This window comes from Carya illinoinensis, chromosome 9, assembly GCF_018687715.1.
Source record: "Carya illinoinensis cultivar Pawnee chromosome 9, C.illinoinensisPawnee_v1, whole genome shotgun sequence".
In the NCBI taxonomy this organism is placed as follows: Eukaryota; Viridiplantae; Streptophyta; class Magnoliopsida; order Fagales; family Juglandaceae; genus Carya; species Carya illinoinensis.
The window spans coordinates 25,304,316-25,330,046 of NC_056760.1; the positions used below are offsets into that span (position 1 = coordinate 25,304,316).

Sequence of the window (25,731 nt, forward strand, 5' to 3'; positions counted from 1 at the left end):
AAAAAAAACTGTTGTTGCCGCTAGTCTTCTAAATGAAAAGAAAATAATTCAAAAACTAAAACTTCCTCCTGCTGCTGCTGCTACCACTTAATAAATAGCTGCACGTCCAGCTGCTCCAGCTAACCGAATACTCCTTCCCTGCTGCTGATTCCAGCTAAATAGATAGCTGATCTCCAGCTGCTGCACGTGCATGTTGCTGCCTCCCATTCTTCTCCTGCTGCACGTTCGAGTGTATACATCCATGTACTGTTGTAGATCCGACAAAGGGAATAAGACCTGCTGTCTTCCTGTGCTTCAGGTCTGAAATGCTCTTGCTTTCCAACAACATCCAGCGTGTGTGAGTGGCTGCTGTCCGGCTGTGTGCTTTTGAGTGAGTTGGTGTCACTTTTCTGCATGTGTGTTGCATGTTGTCTGCATATGTGCGTTGCATGTTGGTCTGCATGTGTTCCTGCATGTGTCCGAATGATGCTTTCTGTTCTGCATGTGCATGTGTGCTTGTCCTTGCTGCAGGTTCATTGCTATAGTAGCTGCTGCACATCCGAGTGAATGGTCTGCTGCATGTGCATTGTGTTCTGCATATGTCCGAATGGTCTGCTGTCTGAGTGTTCCTGCTGTCATGCATGTGTGAACTGGCTGTGTGCTTTTCCTTGCTGCTGCACATCCGAGTGAGTGGGTGTGTGTGCTGTCCACTGCATGTCTGCATGTGCTGTCCGAATGATGCTTTCTGTTCTACATGTGTGCTGGTTTGTTTGAGTGCTGTCCGAATGATGCTTTCTGTTCTGCATGTGTGCTGTCTACTGCATGTCTGCATGTGCTGTCCGAATGATGCTTTCTGTTCTGCATGTGTGCTGGTTTGTTTGAGTGCTGTCCGAATGATGCTTTCTGTTCTGCATGTGTGCTGGTTTGTTTGTTCTTGATTTTCCTCAGCATAATCTCTCTTTGCTGAGATAACTTTGAAGCTCAACGAAACCAAGCCTCAACCGTAGCCTTCCATGATCGACTAGCGACATAAGGAATGCCTAGCAAATGTGAGCTAAACTTCCATATGGCCACTGCTATATTACCTCCATAGAGAACATGGTTGAGATCCTCAAAAGCACCTTCATGGGAGCATTTGCACTTGGAAACTAAAGGGACACCAATTCTTCTAATCTGATCATCCACAGAAAGGTTATTAGTCAATGCCTTCCACATGAGTATGGAAAATTTCTTTGGCAAAATACCATGCCAAATCCAATGAGACCATTGAGATTTAGGAGCAGTAACTCGAACAAAAGACCAAACACTCTTGGTAGGGAAAGACCCATCCGACGTAACTAGCCATATAAGACGGTCATCACCTTGCTTTCGACCCCCAAGATTAGAAACAATTGCCTCCGCTACATCAGTCCCCACCAACTACACTAGCTTCTCTACATCCCAACTATTGTTTAGGAAACACAAGGAGAACAAGGAGAACAATGGTACAAACACAAATGATAATAGAAAGCAAGAAAAATTATGGACTAGAATGCACAGTAATCAATAGTTGGTAGAATTCAAGTAGAAATTCATGCTTTTAATCAATTAAAATTACAACTTTGATTTATTCACTTTAACCATTTTTTCATTTAAAACCAATAATAATGTCATGATGAATTTAAAATACATTGGTTTTAAATAGCTAAAATATGCAATATTTCAGCTCAATCACACCCCCCAACTAGCATTTTGCTAATCCTTGAGCAAAATAGTGAAAATTAATTGAGATGAACATTGCATAAAACTCGAAATTCAAACAAAAGCAATCAAACATAATTCTGAATTCTCACAAAAGTGACATGTTACCACTAAACCACCAGGGGCTATACCCATCAAGACTATCTCAACAATCTTTCACGTAGAATTGAGGCAAATTCCTCATAACTCAAATGTGTGTGTGGAGCTAAACTGGCTGTGCATTCCTTATTACTAGCCATGATTTGTCATAGGATTTTTCAACCTTAAGATTAATCGTTGCTGATTCTAACTACCTCAAAGCCCAAGGGACTAGCAGTTTTCACGCCAGCTCTGTTTTTTAAAGGTTGGACACTCAACCCCCAAAGTCTTGGGTAACTGTTTCTAGCCCTTTTTACTTAGGAAAGTTCACTAAGTTGCCTTTATTCCTTTTCTCTCTTTTTTTTTTTTTCATTCTAATGTTTTCATTTTTTTTTTTTGGCATGGCTCGGTAGTCCTGCAGTTTACTTCTCAAGTGTTAAATCAATGAATGGTAAATAAGGAACACTATAAGCGTAAGCATGTGCAAAATGTCCTTCAAAATTTGCCTTTCGTTCTACAAAAATTTTATCAAGTTTCATCTCAATAAGCATAACATCCCGGTGTTTCAAGCCACATATCAACAAAACATGATGCATAAAAAATCATGCTCTATGTTTAAGCTTGAAAATAAATTTTTCACAAATGATCCCGCTCAACTACTCCACCAAGATGCTCAAATTTCACAAATCTTAAATTTCAAAATTTTTTTTTTTATATGTGCACACATGCTACCCCCCAACTAGTGAGATACATAGTCCTCAATGAATCGAACGAAAGAAAACAAAGTGCACAGAACTAAGCAAAACAAACAATCAACATGAAATATAAAATCAAAGCAAAAGAACAAATAAAAACAAAGCAAGTAAAGAAAATTGTAAAGAAGGAAAAACAACTTAAAGCACTCCCCTGGGGTCTTGCACAAGCAAGATCTCTTCATGTGGATCAAAGACCTTCAGAAATGACTTTAGACGTTGTCCGTTGACAGTGAAGCTATTACCATTCTTCAGATTGACAATGTCTACCGCGCCATGAGGATGAACGGTCTTTACAATGTACAGCCCACTCCATCGGGATTTCAACTTTCTAGGAAAAATATGCAAGCGAGAGTTGTAAAGAAGAACTTCCTGGCCAAGTGTGAAATGCTTTGGATGAATTTTCTGATCATGCAGAATTTTCATGCGTTCCTTTGCCAGTTGCGCGTTGTCATAAGCATTCCGACGAGCTTCATCCAATTCATTGATCTGCAATTTTCTCAACCCTGAAGCTTCATCAAGTGACATGTTAACATGTTTTATGGCCCAAAGAACTCGATGCTGAATGTCAACAGGTAAATGACAAGCTTTACCATAAACTAATCGATAGGAAGACATCCCTAGATTTGTTTTAAAAGCTGTCCTATAAGCCCACAAAGCATCAATAAGCTTAATTGACCAATCTTTCCTATTAGGATTTACTGTTTTCTCCAGAATGATTTTTATCTCTCTGTTTGCCAATTCAGCTTGCCCATTTGTTTGAGGGTGATAAGGGGTAGAAACTCTGTGTGTGATACCATATTTCTTCATAAGTGTAGAAAATGGTTTATTGCAAAAATGAGAACCCCCGTCACTAATGATAACCTTGGGCATGCCAAATCGAGCAAACAAAGATTGTAAAAACTTTAGTACAACATGATGGTCATTGGTTTTGCAAGCGATGGCCTCAACCCACTTTGAAAGATAGTCCACAGCCAATAAAATATATGTGTTTCCAAAGGAAACCGGAAAAGGTCCCATGAAGTCTATTCCCCAACAATCAAAGATTTCTAAAGTAAGAATGGGGGAAAGGGGCATCATGTTTCTTTTGCTAAGGGCTCCCAACTTTTGACAAGACTCATATGCTTTACAAAAATTGTAAGCATCCTTAAACATGGAAGGCCAATAAAAACCGCTTTGCAAAATTTTTGCCACTGTTTTATTTGCTAAAAAATGACCACCACATGCACCAATATGACAAAATCTCAATACCGAAGAAAACTCATCATCAGGAATGCATCTCCGAATCAATTGGTTCGAACAATATTTGAAAAGATAAGGGTCATCAAAGTAGAAATGTTTTACCTCAGATAAAAACCGACGCTTATCTTGGGTTGACCATTCAGAAGGCATTCGCTCAGTTACCAGATAATTGACTATGTCAGCATACCAGGGAGCTCTATCAACCACAAACAGCTGCTCATCCGGGAAACTATCATCAAGAGAAAGGCTGACATGTGAAGAAGGAGATGATGACAATCTAGAGAGGTGGTCAGCTACCACGTTTTCAACTCCTTTCTTGTCCTTAATGTTGATGTTGAACTCTTGAAGTAATAGAATCCAGCGAATCAAGCGTGGTTTTGCATCTTTCTTAGCCAACAAATACTTAAGAGCAGAGTGGTCAGTGAAAATAGTAACAGGAGAACCAAGAATATAAGCCCGGAATTTATCAAGTGCAAAAACCACTGCAAGCAATTCTTTTTCAGTAGTGGTATAATTTTTCTGGGCATCATTCAAAGTTCTACTGGCATAATAAATCACAAAAGGTCTGTTATCCACTCGCTGCCCCAAAACAGCTCCTAAGGCATAGTCACTAGCATCTGTCATAATCTCAAAGAGAAGGTCCCACTGCGGGGGTTGCACAATAGGGGCAGTGGTAAGCGAATTTTTCAAGGTATCAAAGGCTTTTTGGCACTCATCAGTCCAAACAAATTCAATATCATTTTGTAGAAGAGTGCACAAAGGTTTTGCAATAGAACTAAACCCTTGAATAAATCGCCTATAAAAGTCAGCATGACCAAGAAAAGAACGAATATCCCTAACTTTCCTAGGGATAGGAAGTTTAGATATTAATTCAATCTTTGCCTTGTCAACCTTTATACCCTCAGAAGAAACAACATGCCCCAATACAATGCCCTGAGTAACCATAAATTGGCATTTCTCCCAATTAAGTAAAAGATTTTTTTCCTCACATCTCTGGAGAATACGTGCCAAATTATGCAAACAACTCTCAAAGGATTTTCCAAAAACAGAGAAATCATCCATGAATATTTCACAAATGTCATCAATCATATCAGAAAAAATACTCATCATGCATCTCTGAAAAGTAGCTAGAGTATTACACAGACCAAATGACATTCTAGTAAAAGCAAAAGTGCCAAAAGGACAGGTGAAAGTGGTTTTCTCCTGATCCTCAGGTGCTACAGCAATTTGATAATAACCATAATAGCCATCCAAGAAACAATAATATGCATTACCAGCTACTCTTTCCAAAATTTGATCCAAGAATGGTAAAGGAAAATGATCCTTCCTACTGGCTGAGTTAAGTTTTCTATAGTCAATGCACATTCTCCAGCCAGTAACCATTCTAGTTGGAATCAACTCATTTTTATCATTTTTTATGATAGTCAAACCAGATTTCTTTGGTACCACTTGAGTTGGACTTACCCACTTACTGTCTGAGATGAGATAAATGATACTCACTGCGAGTAGCTTAAGCACCTCCTCTTTCACAACTTCTTTCATGGTAGGATTGAGCCTACGTTGAGCATCACGAACTGGTCTAGCATCGTCTTCAAGATGGATTCTGTGGGTACATACAGCGGCATCAATGCCTTTGATGTTAGCTATTGTCCAACCAATTGCGCCTCGATGCTTCCTTAATACTTTAATCAACTGGGCTTCATCCTTCTGATTTAGCTTTGAGGAAATCACCACCGGAAAAGTGCCTTCTTCAGGACCAAGGAACACATACTTTAAATCTTGAGGAAGCGGTTTCAGCTCCAACTGGGAAACTTCTTCCTTTGAAGATTTAAGCATGTCTGGTGGTGGTAGAGCTTCAAACTGGGGTTTCTATCTTGCTCCCGCAAACTATACTTCAAGTGGTAATGAAGAATCTGCAAAACAATCAAAAAAATCAAAGTCATCTTCATTGATATGATCAATTTTCTCATTAAGTAAAAATTCAGGTGTCTGAAAAATATAGTCATCATCAGAGAAGGGAGAAGTTGAGCAAATAAAATCTGTTGGTGTCAAACTCTCCACAGCATTCAAATCGCTTGTGTCATCAAAATGTGCTGGCATCTTGCAAGCGTTGAAAACGTTCAACTCTAGTGCCATGTTCCCAAAGGTAAGCTTCAAAACTCCACTTCTGCAATTGATCAATGCATTTGATGTAGCTAGAAATGGTCTTCCTAAGATGACAGGAGCTTGGTAAATAGTGGAGACCGGCTGCTGCATGTCAAGAACCACAAAATCCACTGGGTAGTAGAATTTGTCCACCTGGACCAACACGTCCTCTACAATACCCCTCAGTACCTTAACTGATCTGTCAACCAACTGTAGCATGATGGAGGTCTTTTTAAGCTCACCCAATCCCAACTGCTCATATACTGAGAACGGTAGCAAGTTCACACTACTCCCCAAATCAAGTAAAGCTCTCCCAATGCATGATTCACCAATCATAATGGAAATGTTGGGAGAGCCGGGATCTCCAAACTTCTGAGGAGTCTCGCTCAATATCAATGCACTAACTTGCTCCGTTAGGAAAGCTTTCTTCTTTACATTCAGCTTCCTCTTCACCGTGCACAAGTCCTTCAAAAACTTTGCATATGAAGGCACTTGTTGTATGGCATCCAAGAGTGGAATATTGATCTTCACTTGCTTGAAAATCTCTTGAATCTCCATGTGATACTTGTTCTTTTGGCCAGCTGCCAATCTCTGAGGATAGGGAACCACAGGTTGGTATCCCTTACTAGTCTCAACATATGCGCTCACAGGCTTTTTCAGTTCTGGTCTCACTACCTCTGGTTCTTTTTCAACTTCATCCGTCTCTGCTGCATCTTTAGGCGTTGGAGCAACTACCTCTGTGTCTATGGTCATCTCAGGTCGGGGAACTTCCTTCCCACTTCTCAAGGTAAGAACAGCTTTTGCTGTGTCAATAACGTCTCCTGAGACATTATGCACTTGATGTTGTTGTTGTCTGTATACTTGAGGATTAGGCTGAGGTTGTGCTGGAAATTTCCCTTTCTCTAGGGTGCTCAAGGTTGTGCTCATCTTATTAATAGTGCCACACAACTCATTTATGGCCTGAGTGTTTTGATTATTTGTGGTGGCCTGAATCTGCATGAATTGCTGAAGTGTATTGGCCATCTGTGCCATACTGTCATCTAGAGTCTTCTTTGTAGATGATGAAGACTGAGAACTTTGTGCAGCTACATGAGGCTGAAATCCAGGAGGAGCTACATGAGGATAGCTCTGAGGATTTTGATATGGCGGATATTGGTGCTGAGGAGCACCCTGATTAAATGGCTGCTGCTGAGGTGGTGGGGATCGACCAGGCTGATCATTCCTCCATGAGAAATTTGGGTGATTCCTCCACCCCGGATTATATGTATTGGAGAAAGGCTGATTTTGTGCTCTATTAACCCAGTTAGCTAATTGCATTGGCTCAGACCCATCTTCTTGAAATACTGGCATAATCGGGCAGTCTTGGGTCTTATGGTTTGAATCAGCACATATAGAACATGCCTCTACTACTTTCGCAGCCTTCACTTTTTCTATTTCCATGACTTCTAGTCTTCTAGTCAATGCAGCTACTCGGGCTTGAACATCAGTGTCTTCTTTAAGCTCATATCTTCCCCCTCCAGAAATAGCCCTTAGTGGCTGTGCTGCTAATGGAACTCGATTAGCACGAGTGTTCCACTGTTGTGCGCTCTCAGCAAGGTAGTCAAAAAATGATAATGCTTCATCAGGTTCCTTGCTGAAGAACTCCCCATTGCACATTGTCTGAACAAACTGCTTGCATTCCGGAGTGAGACCAGTGTAAAAATAGCTCACCAGCCTCCAAGATTCAAAACCATGATGTGGACAAATGTTCACCAAATCCTTGAACTTTTCCCAACTGGCCTGAAAGGTCTCATCAGGTCTCTGATTGAACTGGCTGATTTGCTCTTGCAAAAACTGAGTTCTCTGAAAAGGAAAAAAATTTTGTAAGAATTCACGCTGCATGTCAGACCAACTAGAAATGGAATTAGGTCTCAAAGAGTTAAACCAAATCTTCGCCTTATCCTTTAAAGAGAAAGGAAATAAACGAAGTCTAATGAATTCATCAGTAATAGCCCTAGTGATAAAAGTAGCACAAGCCAACTCAAAATCTGTTAAGTGTTGGTAAGGACTCTCAGAATCCATCCCGTGGAACTGAGGTATCACTGACATCATGCCATGCTTGATAGAGAAATTAGGTGCATTTTCTGGTAAAACAATACATGAAGGTGTAGTGGTACGAGTGGGTTGCAAATAGTCCTTAAGAGTGCGTGGTGCAGGTGCAGCCATGTTTTCTGATTCGATTTCAATTTTTTCACCTGGCTCACTCGAAAAAAGACAGACGAGCTATCTATCTCCAAGCTGTGTATACTACTTTCAACACTTGGTGTGACTCTAAGCAACCTATTTGAACTGTTTCTCACCTATGACATGAAACATCAATTTAATATGGTAGAAATGAGTGGTTGATGCAGATGAGATGAGTAACCAGAGACAATATGGTAGAGAAAAATAAAATAAAATAACAAGTTTAAATTTAAGTTAAACTACTTTCCCCGGCAACGGCGCAAAAACTTGACTCACTCAAAAATGAGTAGCACTAATGCTATCCTAAGTGCAGGAGGATGTCGTGTAATAATTAGGAATAAATTCCTAGATCGTCTCCTCAGGGAAAGTTAATTAAAATTAAACTTGTTGAAAAATGTGAAAAACTTCACAAAGAGAAAACAAGAGGATGATATGTACAATGGATGAAAGAGGTTACTAGTCATGGACTAGATTCATATTTTTAGATTTTTGATTGTCGGATTGGAATGTAAATGACTAACAGATTAAATTCAGAGATTAATAAAACTAAATTAAGAATTAAACTAGATTAGAAAGTAATTGACAAAACATGCATTGAAAATTGAAAATGCATAAAACCAATATTCTAGGGTTTATCATTGTATCTAAATCACAAATTCTCAAATTAAACCATAACAATTGTAATCACTATTAAAATGAAAGCTTAATGAAACAATAAAAATAAATAACATGAAATAAGTAAACAACAATTAAATTACCCAACTAAAACAAAAACAAAAGCTCTCTACCAAACCCTTCTTGCAATAAATTAAACTAGTACACTTAATTAAAAACTTCTAAAACAATTCCTTTATTTCATGAAACAAACTAGCATACTTGATTAAAAACTTCTAAAACAATTCTCTTGTTGCATGAAACCAAGTAGCACACTTGAAAGAAATTAAGGTATTACAATTAATGAGATAAAATTCTAAAACAATTCTTAATACTTAATAAAAATTCTTAAAACAACAAAGCATTGTAGGCAAAAACAAAAACTGCCCAATCTATTTTAAGAAAGAAAAGTCAAAGAAAATGAAATGAAAATTCTGCTACTTAAACGGAAGAGAAGGAAAATAAACTCAAGGTTGCCCTACGGCTATATATGGAAAGAAAACTCAAATGGGAAAACAAGTGCAACTTCAAGAACTTAGTTGCTCAACTGTAGCCGAATGAAAAACCAAAAAAAACAATAGCTCTCTCTAGCTTCTAAACGGAAAGAAGTAAGTAAAAAAAACTGCTGCTGCCGCTAGTCTTCTAAATGAAAAGAAAATAATTCAAAAACTAAAACTTCCTCCTGCTGCTGCTGCTACTAGTTAATAAATAGCTGCACGTCCAGCTGCTCCAGCTAACCAAATACTCCTTCCCTGCTGCTGATTCCAGCTAAATAGATAGCTGATCTCCAGCTGCTGCACGTGCATGTTGCTGCCTCCCATTCTTCTCCTGCTGCACGTCCGAGTGTATACATCCATGTACTGTTGTAGATCCGACAAAGGGAATAAGACCTGCTGTCTTCCTGTGCTTCAGGTCTGAAATGCTCTTGCTCTCCAACAACATCCAGCGTGTGTGAGTGGCTGTTGTCCGGCTGTGTGCTTTTGAGTGAGTTGGTGTCACTTTTCTGCATGTGTGTTGCATGTTGTCTGCATGTGTGCGTTGCATGTTGGTCTGCATGTGTTCCTGCATGTGTCCGAATGATGATTTCTGTTCTGCATGTGCATGTGTACTTGTCCTTGCTGCAGGTTCATTGCTGTAGTAGCTGCTGCACATCCGAGTGAATGGTCTGCTGCATGTGCATTGTGTTCTGCATATGTCCGAATGGTCTGCTGTCTGAGTGTTCTTGCTGTCATGCATGTGTGAACTGGCTGTGTGCTTTTCCTTGCTGCTGCACATCCGAGTGAGTGGGTGTGTGTGCTGTCCACTGCATGTCTGCATGTGCTGTCCGAATGATGCTTTCTATTCTGCATGTGTGCTGGTTTGTTTGAGTGCTGTCCAAATGATGCTTTCTGTTCTGCATGTGTGCTGGTTTGTTTGTTCTTGATTTTCCTTAGCATAATCTCTCTTTGATGAGATAACTTTGAAGCTCAACGAAACCAAGCCTCAACCGTAGCCTTCCATGATCGACTAGCGACATAAGGAATGTCTAGCAAATGTGAGCTAAACTTCCATATGGCCACTGCTATATTACCTTTATAGAGAACATGGTTGAGATCCTCAAAAGCACCTTCATGGCAGCATTTGCACTTGGAAACTAGAGGGACACCAATTCTTCTAATCTGATCATCCACAGAAAGGTTATTATTCAATGCCTTCCACATGAGTATGGAAAATTTCTTTGGCAAAATACCATGCCAAATCCAATGAGACCATTGAGATTTAGGAGCAGTAACTCGAACAAAAGACCAAACACTCTTGGTAGGGAAAGACCCATCCGACGTAACTAGCCATATAAGACGGCCATCACCTTGCTTTCGACCCCCATGATTAGAAACAATTGCCTCCGCTACATCAGTCCCCACCAACTACACTAGCTTCTCTACATCCCAACTATTGTTTAGGAAACACAAGGAGAACAAGGAGAACAATGGTACAAACACAAATGATAATAGAAAGCAAGAAAAATTATGGACTAGAATGCACAGTAATCAATAGTTGGTAGAATTCAAGCAGAAATTCATGCTTTTAATCAATTAAAATCACAACTTTGATTTATTCACTTTAACCATTTTTCCATTTAAAACCAATAATAATGTCATGATGAATTTAAAATACATTGGTTTTAAATAGCTAAAATATGCAATATTTCAGCTCAATCAAAATGCCTATGGATCAATCATAGGCTTATGCCGAGACTAATATTGGAAAAGATTCTAATGGTACATCTTTGAATTAGGGGACATCTTTCCTTTAATAAACATATCCCCATAATTTCAAGTTTTTAATGAGGCCAAACTCGATGATATAAACTACCATGATAAAAGGTGTGAGAACACTAAGAAGTCTCAGGGGACACAAACTATTGGAACATGTGATGGACTACCTATTGGTAATCCAATTGAGTTAGTAAATGGAAGAGAAGAGCTAGAACTAAAGAAGATAGCTAGGGGTGAGCATTGACTTAGTCGGAGTCAGATTCCCCTAATCCAACTCTAACTCTGACTTGTGTAGGGTTCTGATCTGACTTCGACTCCTACTCTGACTTGTTGGAGAGGAGTTGAATTTGAGCTTTCAAGTTTGGGTTTTTTTTTTTTCTTTTCTTTTTCTGTTTTAACTTCATATTTAGCTCATTTAAAAAAGAATTTTTTGTGGGCTCTCAAATATCAAGTTTTTGAAAAAAAATTATAAATTAAAACTAAATCATTCACTGCTAATTTATTTCTATACTAAAATCTAACTTATTTTTCTACTAGATTTATACTATATTGTCTAATTACATGTTATCATATTATAGTATTACATATTATTTTAGTATCTAATTACATGTTATTATACTATAGTATTACATGTTATTATACTATAGTATTACGTATTATTATATTATACTAGTGTCTAACTTATTTATAACTTATTTCTATACTAGACTTATTTCTAGTATCTAATTACATGTTATTATACATTAATACTACATGTTATTATACTAATGTCTAACTTATTTCTAATGTAATTATATTATAGACTTTCTAGTGTCTAGTTACATGTTATTATACTTTAATAAATTAGTATATGTATTATTAACTTATTATATACTATACTTATTTAAATACTAGTGTCTAACTTATTTTTATACTTGATTATATAGAGTAGTAATATTATGATGTTTACATCTACTAAACTACCATTAGTCTATTTATATTATATTATAAGTATATTATTGTATAATAATTAGCTCATACTAGTATATTATTGAATTTAACTATATAAGTTCTAATTATATAACTATATAACTATAATAGTATATATAATAAATATATAAATAAATACATATTTTGTTATAACATGTGTACAATATTCAGAGTCAGATTTAGAGTTGAAGTCAGAGGGTAAAATTGGAGTTGAAGTCAAAGGATAGAGTCGGAGTCAGAGTCGGTCCAACGACACCTCCAACTCTGACTTCGATTGGAAAATTAAAAAGAAATCTAACTTTGACTCCAATTTATCGAAGTCAAAGTGGAGCTGGATTCAGAGTCGGATTTTCAAATTTTTTTCTCAATCCTAAAGATAGCCACACTAGTGTTGATAACCATAGATCTTTGTTAAGGAAAATGATGACTTCAGTTCTACTAATGGATGGCTCATTAATGGATTGGGTTGAAGGCCCCCATTTAAAGAAAGGAAAGAATTCTCTTCCCTCAAGCAGTGGACTTGAAATTTTAGTGGCGAAGGCTGGTTCACAGGCCTGCCAAGACCAATGAATCTCATAAACTGGAACTGCTGGGAGCTTGGAAACTCTCAAACAATTAGAATCCTAACTCTTTTGAGAAAGGATAAGTCTCCCAATGTGGTCTTCCTTACGGAAACCAAGTGTAATAAAAGAAAAATTGAGAACATAAAAGTCAAACTGAAATTTGATAGTTGTTTTGTTGTAGAGTGTATTGGTAGCAGTGGTGATCTAGCCCTTATGTGGAATAAGATGTTAGATGTTCAACTTATTAGCTTTACCAAATGGCATATTAGTGCCATTATCTTAGAGGTGAATCACAACAATGTCTGGTGGTTTACTGGGTTTTATGGTCACCTAGACACCTCTAAAAGGGCAAGTACCTGGGATTTACTTAAACATTTGAAGCCAGACAGAGATATCTCATGGCTATGTGTTAGGGATTTTAATAAAATATTATGTCAAAGTGAGAAAAGTGGAGTTGCTCTAGACCTTATAAACGAATGGATATTTTCAGAGAAGCCCTTGACTTCTGTAATTTGAGTGCTATCAACACTAGGGGACTACAGTTCACTAGGTCCAATAACAAAAGAGATAAGCGGTTCACTAAGGAAAGACTTGATAGAGCTGTTGCCAACCCTAAATTGCACCAAAAACTCAGTAACTTCATCTACTTAGTGTTACCTGCCATCAAATCTGATCATAGTCCACTCCATGTAGTTTCTTCAAACAATTCCAACTTTGAACAATAACAACTATAGAAGAAGGAATTATCTTTTTAGATGGGAAGTTGCTTGGCAGCTCAATGATGGGTGCTTAGATATTATTAGAGAGGCATGGGTTTTTGTTTCCAATAGAGATACTAGTTGCTCAAGGATTAGAGACAAATGTCTTAAGTGCAAAGAGGCCCTCAAGAAGTGGAAGTCCTCTACTTCTAGGAATAGGCAAGGAACAATTAGAAGGAAAATGAAGGAACTTGTTGATTTATAAACCTCAGGTTCAAGTGAGCAAACCAATTCGATACAACAACTTTAAAGGGAAGTAGAGTTTTTTCTTAAAGAGGAAGAACTCAAATGGAAGTAGAGAGCTAAGTAAAACAGGTTGCATCATGTTGATAGGAACACAAAATACTATCACACATATGCAAATCAAAGAAGACCAAAAAATATAATCAAACAAATTGATGATGGTTAGGGTTACTTAGTAACTTATCCACTCTTAATAGGGGACATATTTATAGGTTTTTCCTCTAAACTTTTTTCTACTTCTAATCCTTATGGATTCTCTAATTGTCTTTCTAGGTTGAAGGATTGTGTGATAACAAAAATGAACTCAAGCTTCTTTGTGAGTTCAATGAAATGGAAGTCAAATAAGCAATTTTTCAAACGTCTCCTCTTAGCTCCCTTAGTCCTGATGGATTCCCAGCCCACTTTTCAATAAAACTGGTCTATTGTTCGAGATGAAGTATGTCAGTTTGTGCTGAGATTCTTGAAGAATGGCAGCTCCCTCCAAAATATCAATGAAACCTATATTACTCTGATCCCAAAGATAAAGCAACCTAAAAAGGCCAATGATTTCACACTTATCAGTCTGTGCAATGTGATTTACAAGATTTTTGCAAAGGGTTTTGCAAATAGGCTGAAAAAAATCCTTATTGAGATCATTTCTCCCAACCAAAGTGCTTTTGTGCCAAGTCGACTGATCAATGATAACATTCTAGCAGCATATGAAACTCTCCACTAAATGAATTCTAAAATGCATGGAAAACTAGAATTTATGGCACTCATACTCGGCATGAGCAAAGCTTATGATCGTGTTGAGTGAAGTTTTCTTGAAGAAGTTGTGTATAGATTGGGGTTTGACAAAAGATGGATTTCTCTCCTCATGAGTTGCATAAAATCAGTTTCTTTTTCTATTTTAATTAATGGTGAACCACATGCTAAGTTTTCTCCTACTAGAGGTCTCAGACAAGAGGATCCCCTGTCCCCATACCTCTTCATTATTTGTTCAAAAGCTTGGACATCACTTCTTAATCTTGCAGAAGCTAAGGGAAGCAATTCTAGGGTGCCTATTGGTAAAAGTTATTTATGTACCAATCATCTATTGTTTGTTGATAATAGCCTTTTATTTTGTAGAGCTAATTCGCTTGAATGGAGTCATGTACTTTATATACTAAAGACCTATGAAAAGGCATCAAGGCATATGCTTAACAAAGATAAAACCTCGATATCTTTTAGCAGGAATACACCCCCAAAGGTTTAAAAGAATATCTTATAGATAACAGGGGTAAAGTCCACTGGATATTTTGAGAAGTACTTGGGTCTTCCTGTAATCATTGGTAAAGCAAAAGCAGCAACATTTCACTCCATTTTGGATAGGATATGAAACCACATAACCAACTGGAAGACCAAGATTTTGTCAGTTGCAGGCAAAGAGATCCTTTGAAAGCAATTCTCCTAGCCATCCCCACTTATACCATGAGGATTTTCTTGCCCCCTCAATCCATAATTTAGAAGCTAAATAGAATGATGAAGAAGTTTTGGTGGGGCTATAATGATGACCATTCAAAGATCCAATGGGTGAGTTGGGATCAAAAGGGGCTGTCTAAGGAGTTTGGGTTTCAGGGATTTCAAAAGTTCAATTTAGTAATGTTATATAAAAATTTCTGGAGAATGTTGCACTGTCCATAATCACTCCTTGCACTACTATTCAAAGAAAAATACTTCCCTCAGAGTGACTTCTTGGAAGCAAGCTTAGGCCACAGACCATCATATGTACGGAGGAGTATTATGGCATGTAGGGTTTGTTGAAAGATGGCTTATACTGAAGAATTGACAATGGTAAGAGTGTGAGGATTTGTAGAGAGAAGTGGCTCCCAGTTCCCTACAATCATAGTATTCAGTCACCAATTTCATATCTTGGAGAGGATGCTAAGGTGGCAGATATTATTGATGCTAACTTAAGATGGTGGGATGAAAAGCTGTTAACACAATCTTTCACACTTTAGGAAGTTGACTTAATTCAAAAAATCGCTATTAGATTAGGAGGAAGAGAGGATAAACTAGTCCCGTTCAACTCTAAGGATGGCTAGCTTTGAATAAAAAGTGCTTATCATCTTCATAGAGAACTTACCACAAGATTTAATGTAGGAACCTTTACTGGGAGAACCAATAATGGTACTTGGAGATCTATATGAAAATTTAATGTTCCAAACTCTGTGAAGATGTGTATCTAGAAAGCTTGTAGAGATGCCCTTCCCACTCTTTCAAATATATGTAAAAGGAAAGGAAGGTTGTTGAAGATGATTTGTGCACAATTTGCAAAGCCTATCAAGAAACTACGGGGCATGTTCTTTTGAATTGTGTGGCCTCACATGATGTTTGGAGTCAAGGTTGTATTAGTATTCAAAAGTTGTCATTCCAAAGTCATGTGTTTGGAGAGATATTGAGCTAGTTAGTCCTAAAATTGGAGAAGGAAGAATTAGAAGAGGCTGCTTTGATCACTAGGCTAATATGGATTATGAGAAATTCTATCACTCATGGCAAAGATTTCCATCATCCTAACTCTCTAATCCACAAAACCAGAGATGATCTACTAATCTTTCAAAGTTCTCAAGAAAGGAAATCCTTAACTAGAAGCTATACACCTCATATTCTGGTGTGGATGAAACCTCCTAAGGCAACCTACAAAGTGAACTGGGATGCAACAATTGGTAAGTTAAAAGGCAGGGTTGGCTTTGGAGTGATTATAAGGGATTCAAATGGCCAAGTCTTGGGTTCTTATCATGCCTCTCAAGCTCTCTATGCAAATTCTTTCATTGCAGAGTCCTATGCAGTGTAGTTGGTTGTAAGTTTTTGAAAAGACATGAGGATAAGAAAATTTATTCTTGAAGGAGATTCTCTTCAAGTGGTTAATTTTCTCAAGAAGGAAGTGCAAGATTGGAGTCCAGTTGGTTTACTACTTGAAGACACAAAATCTTGCTTAACTCATATGCTCAATGGTCTATTAATCACACAAGGAGAGAAACCAATGTAGCAGCTCAAGTTCTTGATAAAGATGCTCTTAACCACCAAGAGGCTTTAATAGACATTGAAGAAATTCCTGAATGTATTCATTCTATTATTTTGTAGGAAGCTTTTTAAGCATTTTTTAGCAATAAAATATCTTGCTTTAAAAAAAAAAAATCTTCAAGTTCCCATGTTTGTAGTCATATGGCATCATTGGAGGTGAACTTATATCATAAGTTCGGTTTTTCTTTAATAGATTTTTTATTTATTTATTTATTTATATATATATATATACACATAAAACATCTTTCATAAATATTATTTGTATATATTGAATTATTCTATTCTCAAATCGATGTGTAGAGCAAACTATCCGCATTACTTAAATAATAAGATATGATTTTTAAGATCTAAATTTAGAATTTATCTTCTAAATCAAGTTATGTCACACAATCAGTGTAAGGTGTAAAGATCCTAGAATAGCAACACTAATATATATTTATCTGGTTATATACATACATATATATATAAATATATATATATATAATACAAGAAGTACACATAAAACATAATTGAAGTAAAAATATATCAATATATTCATTAAACTAAAGAAGCTAAGGTATATAGTGATTTTAACAAATAATGAACTATAAATTATATTTTCTCTCTTCAATGAAAAAGCTCAATACTTCTATTCAAAATTATAATCATGGACTTGAGTAGGGCTGATCACTGACCGGATCAGAGTCGGAATAGCCAACCTTTGACTCTGACTCTGACTATGACTTTGTCAGAGGTCGAATCTAATATTCGACTCTGACTTTGAGATGCACTAACTCAACTTTGACTCTGACTCTAACTTATGGGAGTAGAGTCGGGTTTTTTTTTTTTTTTTTTTGTAACTTCATATTTGGCCCACCTTAAAAAAAAAAAAAAAAAAAAAAAAAAAAAAAAAAAAAAAACTTTGTGTGGGCTTCCAAATTTTAATTTTTCAAAATTTTCAATCTAAACTAAATAATTCACTTTTGATTATAACAAAAAATACAACTAACTAAGAACAAGTTACATACTAACATGCTGTCAAAAATTAAAAATAAAAAATAAAAAGAAATCCAACATTTGCTAAGTGCAAACCAAATTGAATATTCCCAACAAGGCAACAACAACAAATTATAAATTTCTAAATGCACCAAAATAAATTAAACTACAAATTTCTAAATGCCCAACAAATGTTCCCAATAACAAAAAAGTAAATGTTTGTAATTTTCAAATGTTCAAACTTCCAAGTTGTGACTGAAAAAAAATATGAAAACATTAGTAAGGAAAACTTCCATTTCTAGCTCAAAGTCACGTTATTCATGTATAGAATTTACAAACAGAAAGGAAAATATTTTAGTTACAAAAGGATTACACATAAGTAAACCCACAAACTGATGTGACTTGATGTGGTACGTCCGATTGTAAAGTTACTTTTATTACAAAACAGATCTAACAGATTTCATGAAACCACATCAGTTTATGAATTTATTTTGTATAATCTATTTGTGTCTATAGCAGTTCCCAAAAAGAAAAACCAAATTAATAGTAAAAAACTAAATGACTTACTATCAAAGCAATCTAAAAGAACAAAGATATGGCTTTGACCTCCACCTCAATCAATCCCAAACATAAATGGATAAAACAAAATATATTACAAATCTCTATAACACACAAAGTTCCAATAACCCCTTGAAAAATAATAGGAAATGATAAGTGATAACTAAAACTTCCTAATAGATCTTTGCGGACTAAAATATTAATTAATAAAACCTGCATATCATCATCCATCTATTTTCAATAAAATCGAGAGGAACAGCTTTTATATTCAGTAGGTCATGATATATGATACGTACAGTTACTGAAAAAAACAATGGATGTCTATTCAAAGGCTTAATCAGCTGTCCTAGTTTATTTATACTCAAAAGCATGCATGTAATTAGTATATATATTAATGAGATCTCATAACATTAATAAAAGAAATAAAAGATAGATTCATATATGAAAGAAATTAAAGAAGTGTTGGATAGTAACTCAAACCTCATTCTATCAATCATCTTTATGAAGTAAGCTCACGCCTGGTGAAGTTCTACACTAAGATGTTAAAGTATAGAAAATTAATATCACAAAATGTTAAAATTAACGATTCAACATATGTAACATCTTAAGAAAATCTCTAAATAAATTACCCGAGTCTAACTCATAGCTCTCTGCATCATCAATACTATCCAAATAATTTTGACTTAAGCATATAAGAGTGAACTTCAACCAGTTTTGCGAGTACACAAGAGTCTCTACAGTTCTAGGAGCTAAAAAACTCCTAAACGGATCCAGGACACAGCCTCATGTGTTAAATGCAGACTCAGATGCAATGGTGGTGATGGAATGGCTAAGATATCTCATGTCATTAGAGCAAGAATCGAATATTTGGTGGAGTTGACTTTCTACTACATTAAAATTTCGAAACTCTCCGTAGGAATCTCAACATCCTTCAACAAATATTGCTCTAGCTTTGACTTACAATCCATCAAGGATGCCGATTTCTGCTCTTTATGGTAGTTTATCAAAAAGTCCAAGGGATCTAGGACACGGCCTCCTGTGTTAAATGCCAACTTAGATGCAACGGTGGTGATTAGAATGACCAAGATATCTCGTGCAAAAGAACTCCTAGGAGTCGAAGAACTCCTAAATGGATCCAAGACATAGCCTCATATGTTAAATACCAACTCAAATGCAACAATAGTGATCGGAATGACCAAGACGTCTCGTGCCATTAGAGCAAGAATCGGATATTTGGTAGAGTTGACTTTCCACCACATTAAAATTTCAAAACTCTATGTAGGAATCTCAACATCCTCCAACAAATATCACTCTAGCTCCAACTTACAATCTATCAAGGATGCTGATTTCCGCTCTTTATGGTAGTTTATCAAAAAGTCCAAGGGATCATCAATTGTATAGGAACTACTACTACTCCACATCAATGCAATACCTTCACCACAAGGAGTTGACTTAGACCTAGTTATGCGCCCACCAACAAACTATACATATTGTTCATACAAATATTCTATATCCATCTTAAGGAGTGCAACGATTTCCTCGCGCCTCTCATTGCCCAATGTTTTGTTGAACCAATATACTTGAGTAACCAATTTGTACCGTGGATCAAGAATGGCAGTAATAAACAACAACTGATTTATCTTTTCAAGATCACCCAAATATTTATCATACTTTGTCTTCATTCTAGAAGCCATTAAACTCAAGCATCGAATACAATGTTTTGGGATTTTTTATTCCTAAATCGTAAACTGAACCCTATTTTAAAAAATATTAAATTAAATTTTAATCTTAAAATTTGTTATCAACTTATCATTCTATTTATGGTTTTTATAGTTATGATTTTTTCCATCACTCAATTTAATTGTTAGGATTGATTAATGAAAATTATTAATCTTGTAGTTGTGTTATAGTATTGACTATTGACAATCACATATTATTATACTATAGTATTAAATGTTATTAAGAATTACATGTTATAGTCTGTAGACTTATACTATATTAATTAATTATAGGTTATCTATAGACTTGTACTATGGTTTTTATAAATTTAGTCTATTAATATTATAGTATAAGTATATTATTTAGGAACAATAACTAGCTCATATTATTATTGAATTTAACTAACTACATACGTTATAGGTATATAAAATATAAATTTATAATAACATGTAATGATAATGTATAATAGCTAAAATATAATAACTAGTATTACATGTTAGTATAATAGTATTACATATTGATTGAGCTATAATATTGTGATTATTTTATACTTAAATTCGAATCAATCACACATTTCTTACTAGAAATTGAATGAGTTGGGCCTTGATAAATTAACTCTAACTCAATTGATAACAGTCTAGTTTTATGATCTTTGATCTGTAATTTATTACATAAAATTGAGGAAGTTTAATTGGTGTGCATATGGGCAGGTGGGCCATGCGGGCTCATGCACCACACAGAAATTGAACCAAATCAACTCTCACGCCCAAACCATTCATGTTACGGAAGTCACTCACGTTCCTTGCCTTGCATTTTCAACTTCACTTCCTGGAAACTCAACATTCACGTGGGCCCCTGTCGACTCACACACAGGAGCACAAGCCAAAACGTCCAGACTTCAAGTTTACAAAAAGCACATACCAAGAGGGCAGCACACTACAGCCCCTGAAATTTACACTAGAATTAAAGTCAAACAGAAATCAGCATCACACGGCTCCTGCATCTTCACTTCACGTACGAAAGCTTTTTGGCTTGACTTTTTAATGGGACCACGCAAAGTACCAAATGCTGGAAGCAACGCATTGGCCCTTTCTCAAATTTCTTCTTGCTTCTGAACGTGGACCCCGCACGCAAGTGTTCGTCTGGAGCATTTCAGTTTTGACATAACAATAAGAGGAAAAGTAAGGGAATTTCTTTCCGCTTTTGATCCTTGGACGCAACTCAACGCTGCCCTGCATCAACACATCTCACGGAAAGCTACATTTCACAAGGCGCTACAACTTCTTTGCACCAGAAACACCATACCAATTCATGCAAGCCTCATTCCAAGACATTGCTATAGCAGAGCACATCCCTTCCTTCTTTCCTTTCTTGTACATATAGCTACTATGAGTAGGAAAGTGAGGCTCGGTTACAGGTGCTGCAAGAGTTTAGCAAGCCTCGGTTACACAAAGGAATGCCTACTCCATTTTTGGTGTTTTTGGTCTATGTGATAGAAAGGCAACTCATTTGTTACCTCAAGTAAGAGAGAAACCGAAAAGGAGGGAGAGAAAAACATTTGGTTTTTACTAGAGAGTTGTAGACTGTGTTCAGCCAACTCCCAAGTTTTCCATCGATTTCAGTTTCGACATTTTTCTTATTGAATCCAAGACTTGTAGTTGGATTCAAGCTCTTATTTTCATTGCATTGACATCTAAGTTATTTCTCATTTCAGCTTGGTTCATTTCAGTAGTAGTATTTTTGGTAGTCACTTGTGTTTGGAATTATTCTCGGCAGTTTCCACTTTTTGGTAGTCACCTGTGTTTGGACTTCTACTTGGTGGCTCTAAATCTTTCTTCTACTAGCATTTTACTTCCATTTCAATTTAGTAGTTTTGGTAGTCACTTGTGTTGGATTTATTCTCGGTGGCTTCCGTTTGTTTCTTCAATAGTGTTTGGACTTATATCCATGCGTTATTGAGTTGTTTGACTTACGTTGAGTTGTTTGTAGTTGTACTTTGGATTTTACTCAGTGATGTTGAATGATTCTAAGTAGTGTAAATTTTTCTAGGTTAGATTGAACTCTTGGAGATGAGAAATAGTGGGTTCAGATTTGCACAAATGGTGTTTGATGAAATGTTCCTTAGAACGTAATCTTTGCAATCTTTCATTTATTTCTTGGGAACATCAGATTAGTTGATTTAATGAATGTGGTTTAGTTTCTTAAGCAAGGATAACCAAAATTTATTCAATGCATATTCACAAATCCATTTAATGATTGGAAATGGTTGAAGTAGCATCAAGGCGCATTAGAGTAAAAATTATTGAATGTGAGCTAAATATTTCTTATTCTCCACTCGTGTTTAACACGTTATTTCCTTCATTTTTTTCATACCCTTTAGTATTCATTCACCATCTCTTACAAATGAAACAAGGACATTTTTAACAATGTCTAAAAAGAATCGTTTCTCATTGTGAATACCATTGTAGATACCATTAGTTAATAACTTTCTTTTATTTTTAATAGTGCATGAATTTGCAACCTAGATAATCGTTCCTTGAGAAAATGACTTAGGGACTTCCCTATTACTATTTAACAACTCTTATACTTGGGAGTAGCTCTTAAAACACATTTTAGTGATAGTTAAGTTTTTTGCGCCGTTGCCTGGGAATGGCTAGTTTAATTCAAATTCTTTTATTATCCTTTCATTAGATTCTTTTCTTTAACTTTTTATTTTATTTTATTTTGTATGGCATTTAGGGTGTTTGGATATTGTTTTTCGTTATTGCAAGTTATTTTCTTCTCCAGTTGCTAAAACCATTACATACTCAGTGGCACTTATGTTTGATGTTGTGGGCTAGGGACGACACAAGAAGGCTGTATCACGTGAGTCATAGTTCAAGTAGTAGTGTGCCAAGGTTTGAGTTGGATTCTAGTTTTGATTTGGTTTCGAGACTGACTTAGAAAATCATTTCTTTGATAACATGGCTGAAAAAGCTCCTAGAACACTTAAGGATGATCTATAGCCTACACAAACCACACAACCATCTTGCATCATCTTGCCTTAGCATGCATAGAATTTTAATATCAAACATAGCATGATGTCTATGATACCCCAATTTCATGGGATGGAATTTGAAAATCCATAGCTACATTTAACTGATTTTGAACTTGTTTGCATTACATTCATGCATAGGGCCATCACTTATGAGATGATTAGATTGATTCTTTTTCCTTTGTCATTAAAAGAAAAAGTTAAGGCGTGGTTTAATTCTTTTAGGCCCAACTTCATTGCTAGTTGGTCTGATTATGATATGGAAAAAGAGTTCTTACACAAGTATTTTCCCTTACAGAGAACTCAATCTTTGCATGAGCAAATTAGTTAATTCATGCAGAGAGCATATGAGACCTTCCATCCAAGCTGGGAAAGGTTCAAAGAGCTGATCAACATATGTCCTCATCATGGGTTCGAGTCATGGCGATTGGTGAATTACTTCTACACTGCTTTAACCCATGCGTCGAAGCAATTTGTTCATACCATGCACATTGGGGAATTTTTCAATAAGGAGCCTGAAGATACTCTTGGCTTCCTTAATTATTTGGCCAAGAATGCTCAACAATGGAATACAAGAGTCGAAAGAAAACCAAGTACTACTCAACCATTGAGAGCAATAAGTGGTGGAGGGCGGCATGAACTAAAAGATGATATTGATGTTCAAGCACAATTGGCTATTGTCGTTAGAAGGTTGGAAGTCGTGGAATTGGCAAAAGGGAAATTAGTGAGTAAAGTTCAGGAAGTGTGTGCTCTCTGCACCGATGCTAGTCATAAAACTTTGGAGTGTCCTGCTTTGCCAATGTATCAAAATGGTGATGTAGAACAACCTCAAGGTGTAAATTGGGTGAGTCGGCCCCAGAACCCACCAATATTAAACATCTACACTCCAGCATGGCGGAACCACCCCAATTTTTCATGGAGAAATGACTAAGGACAATCAAGTCAAACAGTTGCACTCCCTCAAAATAAATTCCAACAATTTCTCATGGCTTAGTATCAATAACCCTTCCAACCTCCTAAAAAGTCACTGGATGATACAGTTTCTTAGATGGCTACCACCTTTCAGCAATTTATAGTAAGCCAAAATTCAACCAACGCTCAAAATTCTCAAGCTATCAATGGAATCAAAGGCACCCTTAGCAAAGTGATGACTACTGTAAACACCTTGGAGAAGTGTAAATTTCCAGTTCAAGCTCAACCCAACCCGCAAATGTACAAGCCAGCTCAAGTGCATTCATTTGAAAATGAAGACCTCAAACCAGTGAAAGTGGGGATTACACTGAGGAGTGGTAAGCAAATTGAGCGACTAGGTGTTTTTGGACAAGCTAAACCAAGGTCATCTATTGAAGATGATTGTGAGTCCGAATAGTGCCCCAAGGTCTTGGAAGATGTAACGGAATCACCCAAGGCACAGGTTGACTCAAGTGGGAACCAACAAAAAGATAATGAGCCTATAGGTCAGACAATTGAGGAGTTGAAAAAGGAATATGTGTCTACAGTACCATACCCTCAAAGATTTTTGTCGACTACTAAGAGTAAACAGCAAAAAGAAATTTTGGAGGTGTTCAGGTTTCTGCTGTTGGAGGCATTTAGCAAATTCCCTCTTATGCCAAGTTTTGGAAGGAATTATGCATAGTGAAGAGACAAATGAATGTGAAGAAAAAAGCCTTTCTAACGATAATTCAGTGTGAGACTCCTCTAAGGTATAGAGATCTAAGCTCCCCTACAATTTCCATCATGATTGGTGAATCCTGAATTGCTAGAGGTTCGTTGGATTTGGACAATGGTGTGAATTTGTTGCCATACTCACTTTATGAGCAACTTGGTTTTGGAAAATTAAAGATGACCACAATCATGCTCTAATTAGCCTATAGATCAATTAAGAAGCCAAGATGAGTTATGAAAGATGTGCTTATGCAAGCCAATAGGTTTTACTATCCAATTGACTTTGTGATTTTGGATATGCAGTCAAGTGTAAACAGTTCTCAAGCTAATGTCATCCTTGGGAGGCCATTTCTAACTACATCAAATGCCTTGATCAACTATAGAAGTGGCATCCTAAAGCTCCCGAACATGGCACTTGAGTTGAATGTTTTCAACTCTTGCAAAATGCCGAACCACTTTGATGACACAAGTGACTTGAATGTTGTGGAGGGTTTGACACCGATAAAAAACATTTGCTCTATCTCTTTTTCAGATGATGAGTATATTTTTCAAACTTTTGAGTTTTTGCTTAATGAGGAAACTAACCATCCTAATGAAAATTTTCTTAAGGTGTTAGATTGTGTTGCAAATTGTGCTTCGCCACCAGAGGTACAAGTCACAAGTGCAAAATGGCAGCCCCATTTGAGACTCTACCACCACCAGACATATTTAAATCTTTAGAGAAAGAAGCTCCCCAGCTAGAACTGAAACCATTTCTTGAGAATTTAAAATATGCATTCCTTGGCCCTAAAGAAGGCACCTTTCTTGTGGTAATATATTCAAAATTAAATCAGAAAGAGGAATGTCTTCTTATTGAAGTCATAAAGACGTATCGACACGCAATTGGATAGACCATAACTGACATCAAAAGTGCTGCTATTTGTATTCACAAATTCCACTTGGAAGCTGATGCCCGACCAATTAGAAATGCTCAACGTAGGCTTAACCCCACCATATGTCTAAACTTTCTGTCCTTAGGACGGTTAAAGATATTCGTTCCTTTCTTGGCCATGCTGGCTTTTATAGGCAGTTTATTCAAGGTTTCAGTTCTATTGTAAAACCTTTGTACACTCTTTTACAAAATCATATTGAATTTGT

At 36.5% G+C, this 25,731-nt stretch overlaps 1 long non-coding RNA gene across 1 annotated transcript; it reads left to right on the forward strand.

Annotated features, from left to right (window-relative positions):
- Positions 1-20,793: 20,793 nt before the first annotated feature.
- LOC122275637 lies at positions 20,794-24,781 on the forward strand. Its single transcript, XR_006228614.1, has 2 exons — positions 20,794-21,416; positions 23,228-24,781. It is a non-coding gene; the product is annotated as an uncharacterized LOC122275637 (long non-coding RNA).
- Positions 24,782-25,731: the final 950 nt, after the last annotated feature.